Below are 14,871 nucleotides of genomic sequence, written 5' to 3'. Positions count from 1 at the left end.
TCTCTCTTGTCTATATATGGCTAATATGCTGCACACAAATGTGCTGCAGTTACCGGAGGGGGGGGGCGCGTCAGAGTGAGCTAGGTTCTGTCTCAGTCCATTTGGGTCAGTTACTATAACAAAACACCTCAAGCCAAGTAACTTAGAGTCAATGAAAATGTTTCTCGGCGTTCTGGAGACTGGGAAGTCTAGATCAAGGTGGATTAATGTCTCTCTGTGTCTTCATAGAGTAGACGGTGGAAGGCAGCTGCTTGGGCCTGTTTTATAAAGGCATGAATTCATTTTGTGCGAGTTTTCCCTTCAGGACCCAATCATTCCCCAGAGACCATACTGTTCCTCTTAGTACCATGGGCTAGGAACCAGGTTTCAACATAGGCGTTTGGGGAAATTTGCAAATATTTAGATCCCCACAGGGGTGTTTGTTTGTTTGTTTCTTTGTTTGTTTAAGGTTATTGTTGTTCATTTGTTTGTTTCTAAGGTTTTTAAGATAGGGTCCCCTATAACCTAGGCTGGTCTTGAACTCACCACGCAGCTAAGGATGGCCTTGAACTCCTAATCCTTCTCTCTCTACTTCCAACGTGCTGAATATCAGGAATGTACCACTGACCACTAACCCTGGTGAGGTTTGCGGTTGATTTAAAAACTAGAGGGGATGTATTGTTCTACCTCTTGGGGGAAGGCATTTGGAGAGTCAACTTTATTAAGAAGGCACACTGAGGATTCCCTGAAGAGCCATAAAGTCTCAGGGAATGCTGGGAAGGCTTTTAACTTCCTGTCAGATACAATGGAGTGCGTGTTAGCCAATTTCAGGTCAATCTAAAAATGTTAGCTGAAGAGTATTTTGAGAGAAGAGTCCTTGCCCTTGGTTCTTGGACTACATAGATTGCAGGGGTCACATCTCCGGCTCCTCCTTTGTGCCCTCTGTCCTGAGGCTGACCATGAGAGGTTCCTGCTCACCAGACTTCATTACTACTCAGCTTGACTTCCTGAACACCCCCTTAGCGCACAACCTTTTAACTCTCTGGTGAATCGTCATTGTCCTTAACACAAATATTTGCTGAATTGAAGGTACGTGTCTACAATACCACAGTTTACTTGCTCTTTCTCGTACTTCTGAAGGCTTCGTTTTGGCTCAACTTTTCACAGTAATGAAAACGTAGCTAGTGACCACCCTTGCACGGCTGTCTTTGCAGACAGCTCATCACACCCTACACTGATATCCCTTGGTGAGAAGACATGCACATTCAAATGTGCTTGCCACACCCTGCCAAATGTCCTCCAGACACTTACCTGTGTATATACAGGCACCAGTGAAATACAAGAAGATCCATTTTTCTATGTTTTGCCCAGTACTGGTATTTTTAGACCTTACCAGTCTGGGACAAAAACAATGTTAAGTTGTTATGATATGTATTTCTTTGGCCACTAGCATGGCTGAGAATACTGAAATGTGTTTGTACACATTCCTATGCCTTCCTTAGTGATTGCCACCGTGGCGGTTTATGTCTGTGTCCATAAGTTCCTCTATAATTTTATATTTCTTATAGATTAATAAGAGCTCAATTACAGAGAAAAGAAACATGCTGTTCATCTGCTCTATGATCCAGTTTGTTATTTTTCACAGGACTATACTTTAAGAAATTAATTCTTTTCTTGTGTTAAACAAATATAGATCACTTAAAATCTTTTATTCAAATACCTTGAAGTGATTCCCCATTCACTACAAATTTATGGAGCTAGAGAGATGGCTCAGTGGTTAAGAGCACTTGCTGCTCAGGCAGAAGACCCAGTTTGGGTTCCCACCATCCACATGGAGGCTTACAACAGCTTGTAACTCCAGTACCAAGGGATCTGTGTCCTTTTTTTTTTTTCCCTGTCCTCCGCAGGCACTGCATGCATATGGTGCACATACTTGGAGGCAAACACTCATACCCATAAGACAAAGATAAACAAAAATACTATCTTATGTATACAAAACCAATTTTCCTGGAATGGTTAATGCTGTACTTCTGTGAGTGTCATAGGATTGTGATAAATAACAGGCAGAGTGAGAGGGTTTTTGTTCTTGTTTTCTTTTTCTTTTGGAGTTTAAAAATTCTGTGCAAAATTTGAAAAAAAAACTAATTCTAAAGAAATGTGTTTTGAACCATTGTTAAACTTTTAGACTAATCAAGAAGGGGACTGAATTGCTTACATTATTTTGTCTTACCGGGAGACAGGTGACTTTTTGATTTAAAGGTATCTTTGTGGGCCATCGAGATGGCTCAGTGGGTAAAGACATTTCTGTCAAGGCCTGATACCCTGAGTTCCATCCCCAGAAACTGTAGGATGGGAGGAGAGAGCCAATGTCCAGAAATTGATCTCTGATAAACACATGCATACACAAATGTGCAAGTACACACACACATTCATATGCATGCACACACACACAGAGGCATGCACACATGCATACACAGTGGCATTAACATGCCACATACACAATAAGTAACTAAATGCATCAAGTGTTTTTAAAGTCTTTTATACTATTTAGCAGAGTTCTATAGCATTTGCTTTGTGGTCACATCCCTTTCCTTGCAGCAGACCTGCATGCTGCAATTTTTTTTAAAAAAGTATGTTTTGCTGTATTTTAGTTGATACATGCTAAACAAATGAAAGTGGCTTTTCTAGAATTTTGCTTCCTTATTATAACATCTGCTTTCAGGTGGAAAGCATTGCAACACAGTCTGGATTTATCCTACTTTTCTTTCATTTTTTTAAAAATAATTTTATTTAGCTTTATTTTATGTGTGTTGGTATGTAGGTGTCAGATGCCTTGGGACCAGAGTTATAGACAGTTGTGAGCTGCCACGTGGGTGCTGGGAGTTGAACCCAGGTCCCTTGGAAGAACAGACAGTGCTCTTAACCACTGAGCCTCCTCTTCAGCCCTGCCCTCCTTTTTCAATGATGCCCATTTTATTTTTCTTGACTTGCTAAATGACTTTGCATGTCCAGAAGAAGCTGGGTGATGACGGACAGCACAGACGTCTCGTTCCTTATCTCAGTGAGCCCGCCTCCGCTCTCTCACCACCAAATGGATTTGCTTGTGGATTTCTGAGGCATTTTGGTATAATAATGCTACAGAAGTGCCTTCAAATCTAAGGCTATGTTTCCTCAGTTCTTAAACTTAATCCCAGAGGAAGCAAGTGGCAAGAGGACAAAGCCAAGTCCTGTGTTCAGTGTCCCTAAACTGAGTTGTCAGGCGTTCTGTTCAGAAACAGCCATGTCAGAGTGCACTACTGTTCAACATTCCACTTGGATCTGACACTCCAGTGACATCTGTTAGTCCCCAACCTCCTCTTTCCCAGTGAGAACGTACACACTGCTTACTATAAATAGAATATGGTAGGTTTAAGAAAAGCAAACATGGAGCCAATGCCTGTCCACTACCACTACACACATCCATTGCCTTCTGGACTTGTACCAATCAAATTCCAAATTTCTTGAGCTCTCATTTAAAATCCCATTGATCTGGAAATCTCGGTGCTGGCTTACACTTCAGTACGAGAAGTAAGTAACAGTTGAGAAGTGGGTTTTGAAGTAATGACAGGAGAGTTGTCAGAACACATCCACTGAGCCTCCTGGTGGCTGTAGAATGCACTCAGAGAAAAATCCAAACATCTGTGGGGGTCTTCCATGTGAAACACCGAATGAGAATAACATCACTCGATCCCCTATTCCAAACTGTCAATTGAGGGACCCACTCCAAAGAGGAAGCGGCTTCTGTAGAGGGTGTGACTGACGATGAAAAGACACCCAAGTGCATGATGAAGTCTACACAACTCAGAGCCTCTTAACTATATGACAAGACTGACTAAGAGAGAGCAGGCTCCAGAGTTAAGTCAGGGGAGAGGAAAGCAAAACTATAAGACAGTAGTCACGAATATAGACTGCAAAAGGAAACAGTTTAATCAGAAAAAAAATTCATTCCTTATCAAAGTATAACCCATGACTCTTTAAAGTAACCAAATTGATTCTGACTAGGACAAAATTACTAATACTATCTTCCATTTCCCCCCTGAAGTTCTCTTTTCTGTATATACAAAAATAGAGAAGAGAGAGGGAGAAGGAAGGAGGCAGGAAGGGAAGGACAGAGACAGACAGACAGACAGGCAGGCAGACAGACAGACAGACAGACAGATACAGAAAGAGAGAACATTGAGAAAATACTAAACAGGCAACAAACAAAAGAGTCTGCTTGGCTCATAACTCAGAGACTGGGAACAAAGATAAACTAAATTGATAGCTTTCAAATGTTAATGGGGTTTGTCACCTCCTAGAGTGTGTAAATTGAAGACATCTGTCAGGTCTAAAATAAATTCCAAAAATCCCAAACTAATTGCCTCATATACACAATGCAAAACCTCGGAATTCCATGAAAAAACAAACCTTCATTGGGAAAATAACCCTTCTACAATTATGATAAAAGCGGACCTGTCAATGAGCCAGCGCTTAATACAGAAGGATTATTTTGAAATAAACTTTTTCAGAGCTCATTAGAATCGGAAAGAACTGTGGAAAGACATCCCTCTGCCCAGGTCCTGAGGTATGTGAAAGAGCTTAGCTGAAACAAATGCAGGTTTACAGCTCAAGTCACTGTTGACTTTTCAAAAAGTGCATACTTTTGTAACACTGAGAACATGACATGGGCCTGGTAGTCTCGCCTCTTAAAAAAGGGGGGCAGGCGCGGGAAATGGTAAAATTATTTCTGTAGGAAGTCCTGGTGAATCATATCACATATAACAACTTGTAGCTCCAGAAACGATATTTTTCCTTTGCTTATCCTAAAAGAGAGTCTCAGGCCTCCAAGAAGCGTCAGTGGGTTAAGGAGCTTGCATCCAAGTCAGATGCCCCAAGCTCAATCCCTGGTCACATGCCATGGTGGGGGGGATTGACTCTGGTAGCTAGTCCTCTGAGTTCCACATGTGTAGTGTGGAGCACACACCCTCACATATATGCACGCACACACACACAATAATTTTTGTAACTTAAAATAACTTTCAAATAAAAAGAAGTCATAATTGCTTACAAATGGGCTATAAAGGGAAAAGGGTATCTTAAATCATCTGTGAATGGGTGTCCCTGAAAAACACAGCTCTCACTCTAAAGGGAAAAAGAAACAGTTTATTGTTGCAGGATATTTGATTTTTATACATAGAAAACCTCATTATTAGCAAAATAGAAGAGCTTAAATGGATGTTAGGCACAGTTAGGAGTGTTCTGAAGAGATGGAGCATGGGCATGCCTCTGAAAGCCTCCTTAGATAAGGATGCTAATCAATGGAAAGATCCTGCCTATTTTAAGGCAAGTTGCTTGGGGGACGAAGTCAGCCAGATGGCCTCAAGCTACCCCACCATAAAGGTGAGATGGTTCAGCTCCTACTGGCGTGGCTTGGAGCCCATCCTCCATCTTCCCCTGCTCCCTGCCCACGTACACACATCATGACAGTGACATGGTTCAGCCTGCCAAGGGTGTAGGGGTTGAGTTTGAGACTTCTTACAGAGCCATCAGACTTTTGAGGGCTCATTTTTTGGCTTGGGAGAGCCCTCTTGGAAAGAGCTCTCTCTCTCTCTGATCATGCAGGAACAACACAGAAACAGCTGGAGGACACAGGTGAAACAGAATTCTAGGAAAGAGAGCTAAGGAGCCCTCATGGGCTTGGAGGAGCTCAAGAGAAAGGTAGACTAGCTCGGTAGAGAGGACACAGATAGAGATTTCCAGAGAGCTAGCAGTTTGAGTGTAGATTCAGGTTTATAAATAGGCATTTTGTATATGGTTAAAATAAAATTGCGTTGATGAGCCAGCAGGTCCTCACCTCAGTTTATACCCTTCTGTGTCTTTATTGGTATAAATATGAAATGATTTAAAAGGATAAATATTATACTTGGCCCTTAGATAACTTTAAAAGATAAATATTATAGTTTATTCTGAGCCAAATATGAATGGCCATGGTCCAGAAATGGAGATTCAAGCTGCCAGGATGACATATTCTATACTGTATGCATGGTTACACAAGTCTTACAGTAGCAGACAAAAGACAGTTATAAAGCAGTATCTTTGCAGTTAGTCAAGGCGTCAGGTCTCAGCAAAGCAGGGAAGTCTCTGCTGTGCTGTAAGCATCCAGATGTTTTATGGTGACATCTGTAGCTTTAGGGGTTGGTGGGAGCTGGTGGCCTGCTGTGTTAATGCACAGGAAAGTTTCACAAGAAAGGGGTGAGGACATTAGGTTAGACACAGAGGTGGATGGTAAATGGTTATCCAGGGAGCTGAAAGTAGCCCAAGACAGTCTAGGCTTTCAGTCAGTAACATTTCAACAGTCCATATCATAGACATCCTTGTCATTAAGGCATGTCTCTGTATGTGTGTGTGTGTGTGTGTGTGTGTGTGTGTATGTGTATCTGTGTCTGTGTGTGTCTGTGTATCTGTTTCTGTGTGTGTATGTGTGTGTCTCTGTGTGTGTGTGAGTATGTCACTCTGTGTGTATGTGTCTGTGTGTGTGTATGTATGTGTGTGTCTGCGAGTATGTCTGTATGTCTGTATGTGTGTGTGTCTTTGTGTCTGTGTTTGTGTGTATATGTCTGTGTGTATGTCTCTGTGTGTATGTATCTCTCTGCGTATGTCTCTATATGTGTGTCTGTGTGTGTGTGTGTATCTGTGTCTGTGTGTGTCTGTATGTCTGTATGTGTGTGTGTCTTTGTGTCTGTGTTTGTGTGTATATGTCTGTGTGTATGTCTCTGTGTGTATGTATCTCTCTGCGTATGTCTCTATATGTGTGTCTGTGTGTGTGTGTGTGTATCTGTGTCTGTGTGTGTCTATGTATCTGTTTCTGTGTGTGTATGTGTGTGTGTGTCTCTGTGTGTGTGTGAGTATGTCACTCTGTGTGTGTATGTGTCTGTGCGTGTATGTCTGTGTGTGTGTGTGTGTGTATATGTGTGTGTCTGTGAGTATGTCTGTATGTGTGTGTGTCTTTGTGTCTGTGTTTGTGTGTATATGTCTGTGTGTATGTCTCTGTGTGTATGTATCTCTCTGTGTATCTCTCTCTATGTGTGTCTGTGTGTGTGTGTGTCTGTGTGTCTATGTGTGTGTGTGTGTGTGTGTGTGTGTGTGTGTGTGTGTGTGTGTGACTTCACTTCATATGCACAAGCATTAACAAAATCATTTCTGGAAAGTGTGCTGATTTACCAGAGATACTTTGCTCTGTGTGTTTGTTGAGAGAGAGAGAGAGAGAGAGAGAGAGAGAGAGAGAGAGAGAGAGAGAGAGAGAGAGAGAAGAAGGGAGGGGCAGAGAGAGGAAAGGGAGAATCTGTAAAATCTTTGCATGATAGAATTCACCATCAAGTAAACTTGAAGAAGCTGAGGTGAGGAAAAAATAAATTAACTTATATGACTAAACTGGGGACTGGCATCCTAAAAACCACCTTTGGGGAGAAGGAATGTGTTTATTTGGCTTACAGGTTGCACCAAGAGTCAGCACTGCAGGAGAAACCATCCAGGAATATTACGTCTTAGCTTTCTCCTCCTGGCATTCTCAGCTTTCTTTGTTACATATCTCAGACCCATCCTTCTAGGGAGAGCACCACCCATGGTGGGATAGACCCTCCCTCACAAACTAACAAGTAAGAAAATGCATTATAGACAAGGCCACAGGCCAGTCTCACCAGCTGAGGTGACGATAGTTTGTGTCAAGCTGACAAACACCAGCTAACACAAATGTGGAAACCTGATGTCCTTACCACCTCAGGATGAGCGAGTGAAGGGCAGGAGATCTGCAGAACACGCCGAGCACCATCAGATTCTGCTTTGGCCTCACCTGCGGCTTTCCTCATGCCTGTTCTCTTAGATGACTTTCTAAAGCAACAGAGCTGATGTCCCAACTTCTTCTAGTCTTATTTCTTCTAAAAGATTCCACCAGAGAAGCAGAGACTGTCCCTCTGTACTTAAGATGTCTCCAGGAAACACTCTGGGCGCCTTAACTCAGTTTCCATCTTTGCCCCCAAACCATCATATTTGCTATAAAAAGCAATTTATGGCCACGTAATAGAGTTGGCCAGGTGTGCATGGACATTGCAAAAGAATATGGTAGTGACTCCCACGAAGTGATGAGGCTTCTGGACATTTAATCTGCCTTTTTTTTAATTCCATGCACCAAATAGCAGAAGCAAATTTGTAAAAATAAAAGCTTGGAGCAAAATGTTGGGATCAGCTACATCCCTTCCCTTTCTTCATTGGGAGCCATCTAGAGCAATGGAAGCTGGCACTTATAGCCCTGCAGAGGTGGGACCTGTCTTCAGTCTGGGGAGATGATCAAGGCCGGGCTGGAACCCCTCCGAGGAGATACGCATCTCTGGCTCATTGTTCTAGCTCTAAGCCCTGCTTTGTGGCTATTCAAAGCTGATCCCCTTCAGTCTCTGGGCATTCTTGCAGAACCATCACTGCACCTGCACCCGGCCCCACCCGCAAGACAAATGGCTATTTCAGAATTTGCACCCAGACGAACAAAGAGTTTTCAGCAGCTTTTGAGAGCAACTGTGTCTCTGTCTTTCTATCCTCCCCTTCAGCTTCATTTAAGCTGCAGCTCAAAGGCTTGCTGAAAATCTCTCTCCCTTCCCTGGTGGAACTTCATCTCCCCCTGTAGAATTTGTTTGTTGCCTTATCCTGAAGCCTCAGCATATTTGGATTAAGTGGCTACTTCGGGGAGTTCTCACGTACCTCCCATAACAAAAATTATGTCTCATTGCCCCAACCCATGGCTCCCACTTAGTACTGACCCATGAACTCACACTGTACTCAGCCACATGTGCAGACTAAACAGCTCTTGCACTGGATAATCCAGGCTGAGCACCTTCCTCTACCAGAAGACTATTGAAGGCTGCCTCCACTTTGTACTCCATGGCACGCTGCCCCTGTTGTCCGTGTCTGTCTACAGTTTTCGTTTCTGTCAGATGCTGCCAAATGCTGTTTTGGGTTCCCAACAAGGCCCCTTAGCTTTCCCAAGCCTTTCAGGATGACCTTAGACAGTCTTACTTGTTGTCTAGCTTGGGTTTTATTGCTTCAAAGAGACACCATGAGACCAAGGCAACTCTTATAACAGAAAACATCTGACTGGGGCTGGCTTACAGTTTTAGAGGTTTAGTCTGTCGTCATCATGGCAGAAAGCATGGCAGAATGCAGACAGACATGGTACTGGAGGAAGAGCTGAGCATTCTACATCTTGATCCACGGGCAGCCAGACAGGAGGAGACCGTTTCATCCTAAGAGGAGCTTGAGCACAGGAGACCTCAAAGCCTGCCCTCACAGTGACACACTTCCTCCAATAAGGCCATAGCTCCACTCCTCATGAGCCAAGCACTTGAACATATGAGTCTATGGAGGCCATACCTATTCAAACCATGGCCATTCCGGGATGGTCACAGAATCAAACATTTATATAGAGTGTAGATCACGGACTGTCTAATTATGTCTGGTGGTAGCTATGCAGTGATACCATAAAACAATGAATATTAGAATCAGGTGTTTCGTTCTTTCAAACGCAATAAGCCTGGTGAGGTTAGAGCGACAACTTTCCTGGTCATCTGTCTTCTTCTCTGAAGTCTCTGGTATTTACCTTTATAGATCATCTTTCCTTGGGTCTCACACTGGTCTCAATCAAATTTGATTGTTGGCTTTAGTATTCTCAGTTTGTAATCAAGTTGTGGTACTACATACATACAAATGTACATACATACGTACTTACATCTACATACATATTACATACATCTTCCTGTTATGGTACTTCAGGCAGTGAGATCTCAGAATCACTCGTGTTATCATTCAGAAGGCAAAGAAAATGTGTTTCTTTATTCTTTCAGACAGAGTGAAACCTTCCCCCCAAAAAAAGCTCCATCTACTGGGTGGCAGAAGAATTTGATGGCTTTAAAAAATGTGAATTGCTGCTGTGTAGAAGAAGAAGAAGAAGAAGATGATGATGATGATGATGGTGGTGGTGACAATGATGATGGGGTGAAAGTGCTGGTGCTGTTGATGTTGCTGATGCTGCTGATGTTGCTGATGCTGCTGGTGGGATGATGATGATTAGATGGTGAGCATGTTAATAACAATGGTGATGGCAGTAGAGATGCTGATGGTGGTAGTGATCAGGATGACAATGGTGGTGGTCTTGGGGCTCCTGGACTGCCACAAGAGGAACATGGCATGGAACTGGTGAGGTGAAGCATGTTCAAATCCAGGAAATCTCAAACTTGAGATTTAAAATCTCATCCTGAGACAGCAGGAGAGAGAGAGGTCTCTCCCTGTGTCCTCGCCCGCCTCTGAGTATGTCCGGCAACCCCAAAGGTGGTCACGGGTAGACAGTCACATAGCTGGGCACCTGGATGCAAATAGAGCATCACCAGCATCCCATCCACAACCAAAGAAATTCACTCACCCTTCCCACTGCCCCAAGGTTCATATAGCTCTTGTTCACCCTGAAATAGCATGTGCATGGAAGCTGCTGCACTAATAAACAGACATAAGCTATTTTACTGAGGATCATCTGAGACTGGCTATGTTTTACCAAGCTGTAACACTTAGGGAAGAGCCCTCCCCTTCCCCGAAGAATTCACTGTTGAACCTGCCTTCCTGGTCAGACTCCCACCACAGCCAGTGTAGTTGCTGTGGCCACCACCACAGCCATTGCAGCCAAAGCTGCCGAGTGCCATGAGCTGCTGCAGTGCCCAGTGAAGCACTCTACCTGCCCGGATCAAGCCTGGCTGGATCAGAAGCCTATAGTGTGGATCTGTCCAGTTCCATATTGGGTCCCACTCTTTCTGGCTCTGAGCATGGCCACTGCAGTGCGCATGCACCCTGTGGGACAGAGCAGAGTGCAGAACCACAGTTGGAGCCTCCTTTTTATTTTATAAAGGAGAAGTGTCATCAGAGTCATTGCTTTTTATGCTGGGTACAGTTTGGTATTGAACCAGAACCCAAATGGGGGTGATTTTGTTCTGTTACTCATCTGCTATTTTGAAATTTGGATGAGGCAGGGTGTAAGCATAAAAATAACACACAGCATTATCAAGAGGCTAATAAAGAGGGGGCAGGAGAACAAGGGATTATTGAACCAACTTAATTGCATAGTGGATTGAAATCTCAAGAGCAAGTCTGTACAGAGTTTTTGAGGGTATTAACCTTGCCTCCAAACAGCATTTCATACATTTACACAGAAAGAGCATTTTCCCCCAATATTAGACAAGTCTCCCCCCATGTGCAGCAGTCATTAGGTCTACCTCCCCTGTTTGGCAGCAGGACTCAGTAAGAGAGTTCATTTGTCACTGGAGGAGTTCAAGACTGTTAGCTGTGGATGCTAATGTCTGATTAACCTTGTCTTGAAAGTCTCCAGTCAGGTGTGTTGCGATGATGGCAGCTGTCATAGCCTTGGGCAGATCGAGGGAGATGGTGGGTCTTATTCCTCCCAGCAAAAGGCAGAACAGGAACCCATTTTGTCTCATCTGGTCTGTAGCAGCAGCTTTGCTTATGCAACACTGACAATAGGGGTTCAAGACCCTGGCAGTGGAATGTCTGCACAGGGGGTTGTTTGTTTGTTTGTTTTATATATCAAGAGAGGAAAGGGGGTGATGCACATGTGGTCTATTGGTATGGTCCTAGGAGAAAGGCAAAGAGGTAAGGTAGATATCTGATCAATGAAGGAGGATGTCCTGAAGGTCTGGACGGGGGTTGTTGATTCTGGCTGGCATTGTTGCAGGAGTATTTGTGGGCACTTCAGAAAGCAGGCGATGACTGTTACAAATCTCAATCCTGGCACCCTTTAAGTGCGCAGTCACCTGTGTTGAGGTAAGGACAGCAAAGGGAAGGGTTAAGAGTCACATTTCATCTACTTAAGGTAGTTGAGAAAGTAAAATGCCATGTTGCTTATATATCTGTAGATAGTAACAGCTTGTCTGTGAAAAATAAACCATATTAAGTAGATGATCTTATTTTTGTTAGTCGAAGACTAAATAATAGTTACTAATGTAGGCCGATTGACCTGTGAGATGGATCCTAGATGATTCGGTGAGGCTTATAAGAATTTTAAGTTTGCAAAAGAGGGAAATTTTAGAAATGCCAGTATTACCACTGTGTGCAGGTGATGATGATGGTGATGATTATGGTGGTAGTGATAAAGATGATGATGGTTGTGGGGGTGGGGGTGGTGGGGGTGGTGGGGGTGGGGGTGATGGTGTGGTGACTATGATTATAATGATGATGATGATGATGATGATGGTGATGGTGATGATAGGTGGTCTCAACTCATCACTAGAGAGATACATTCTAACAGACTAGATTGTATAAGAAATTGTACACTGTGGATGAACTGCCAGAACAGATATATACAGACTATTCCAACAGGTAAGCAGTGCATATCTTATAGAACCATAGGACATAAGTCAAATCTCAACAAATAAAAAGACGGGGGAGGGGGCAGCGGGGATAGAGAGACAGAGAGAGACAGAGAAGTCACGTCTCAACAAAGACAAAGACAGACGGAGAGAAAGAGGGGGATAGAGTGTGTGTGTGTGTGTGTGTGTGTGTGTGTGTGTGTGTGTGTGTGTGTGTGTTCCTTGTTCCCTATTAGGTATATAATAAAACTAAAAATTAGCAATAAAAGACACTTCAAAAATATTTGGAAACTAAACACACTTTTGAATGAATGGGTCATCCAAGAAATCAGACAGAAAATAAAAAACATAGAGACAGATGATAATGAAAGCATGCTCTATAAGAACCTCTAGGATGTGGCCAAGATATTACTTAGAGGAAAGTTTATAAGCAAAAAATGAATGCTTATATCTTTAAAAGTTGAAAGATATCAAACAAACAACTTAATGATGTACCACAAAGCACTCAAAACCAACAAGCAGCTGAACCCAGTTATAGTAGATGGCAAGAAATAATAGAGATTGGAGAAAAAATTAGTGACACTGAAAGTAAAAGAACAATACACAAATAAATGGAACAAAGAATTGGTTCTTATAAGAGATTATCAGAGAAATGCTTAGCTTAGCTGAAGAAAAAGAGAGAAGTCACAGATTAATAAAATTAGAGATCAAAAGGGTGTCACCACAAATGACTCCAGTGAAATTCAGAACATCATTAGAAATTACTATGAAACATTGTTACCTGAAAAACTGGATAATTCAAAAGAAAGAGAATTTCTGATAGCATAATCTACCAAAATTAAGTCCTGAAGATGTAAATAATTTAAACAGACCCATTATAAGTGATTGGATGCAAGCTGATATTAATTTTTAAAAAACCTCCCCTCGAAGAAACCCTAGGGCCAGATGGGTTCACTGCTGAGTCCTTTCCATTTTCAAGGAAAACCTCAGATGATTCTTCTCAATTCGTTCCATAAAACAGAATGTGAAGAAACCACTACCAAATCACTCTATGAAGCCAGTATCATCTTGATACCCCAAATGGCAAAGACTCTACAAAAAAAGAAATAAAGCAAAAGAAAAAAAGGAATAAAGGAAAAAAGAAAGATTACAGAACTATTTATTTGATAGACAAATATACAAAAATTCTACACAAAATACTTGCAAATTGAATTCAGAAACACAGTAGAAAGATTATACACAATAGGACCAAGTGGATTTGATCCATGAAAGACAATGTCAGCTTAACATACCTGTCAATAATGTAATATACTTCATAAACAAATTCAAGGACAGAAATCTCAAAGGTATTCCAATTGACACTGAAAGGACATTTGACAAAGTTCAGCATTCCTTTGTGATAAAAGTTTTGGAGACTTTATGAATAAATGTACTGTGCCTCAAAATATTAAAGGTTACATACAAGAAACATGGCCAAGATTACATTAAATGGAGGCCAAGTGACAGCATTTCCTCTAAAATCAAGAATGAGACAAGAAGATCCACTCTCCCCTCTTTTATTCAATATAATGCTCAATGTCTTAGCAGTTACACAAGAGAACGGCCTAAAAGGGACAACAAGAGAAGAGGTCAAAGCATCCCATTTGTAGATGACATAATTCTTTACTTAAAAGACTGTATTGAGTCTACTAGAAAGCTCTCAGACTCAATACAGCCCTCGTGTCCTCAGTAAAATGGCAGAATACAGAATCAATGATAATAATAACTGCATATATGCAAACAAATGCATGCGTGGGTACTGTAGAAGCGGCAGAAAAGTCAACAAGAAAGGCTAACTATAAGGACATGAGGAACATAGAAGATGGGCATGAGTTATTGCTTTTCTGGTTCTAGCTCTATCATGGATTTGTGGCATGTGGTAGTGGGTAAACAAATATAACATTTTCAATACTCAAAGTATAGGATAGAATATGAAACTCCACATCTTCCATTTCCCACTGTAACTCCCTATCAGTTTGGTGTGTGATATTTTTATTTAGTTATAAGTTTTTTCGAGTAAAGTTTATAAAAATTAAAAGAATTGTCAGTATTGTTCTCTTCATTTTGTGTAACTTATGTGTGACAGTCTGAAATAAGATTTGGAATTGCAAAGTTTTTTGTTTTGTTTTTTGTTTGTTTTTGTTTGTTTGTTTGGTTGGTTGGTTGGGGTTTTTTTGGGGGGGCTTTGCTTTGTGGCAAGTACTTTTCACACAATAGTTCAACATCTCAAATACAGCAGGTTTCAGCACCTTGCTGTACAAATGATAAGATAAACTTAAGTCTAGATTATTGTAGACACTCACCATGAACACCCTGGTCCAGGCTCCTGTGTAGGCTTCTGTCACCTCTCCAGCCACTGCCCTGGGTCTCACTGGTCTGTCTGAATCCTGCCTGGGCATCTGTTCCCCCACACTAAACCCAC

Source organism: Acomys minous, assembly GCF_964271855.1.
Source record: "Acomys minous genome assembly, chromosome: 16".
NCBI classification, from domain to species: Eukaryota; Metazoa; Chordata; class Mammalia; order Rodentia; family Muridae; genus Acomys; species Acomys minous.
This window is presented reverse-complemented; position numbering follows the sequence as displayed.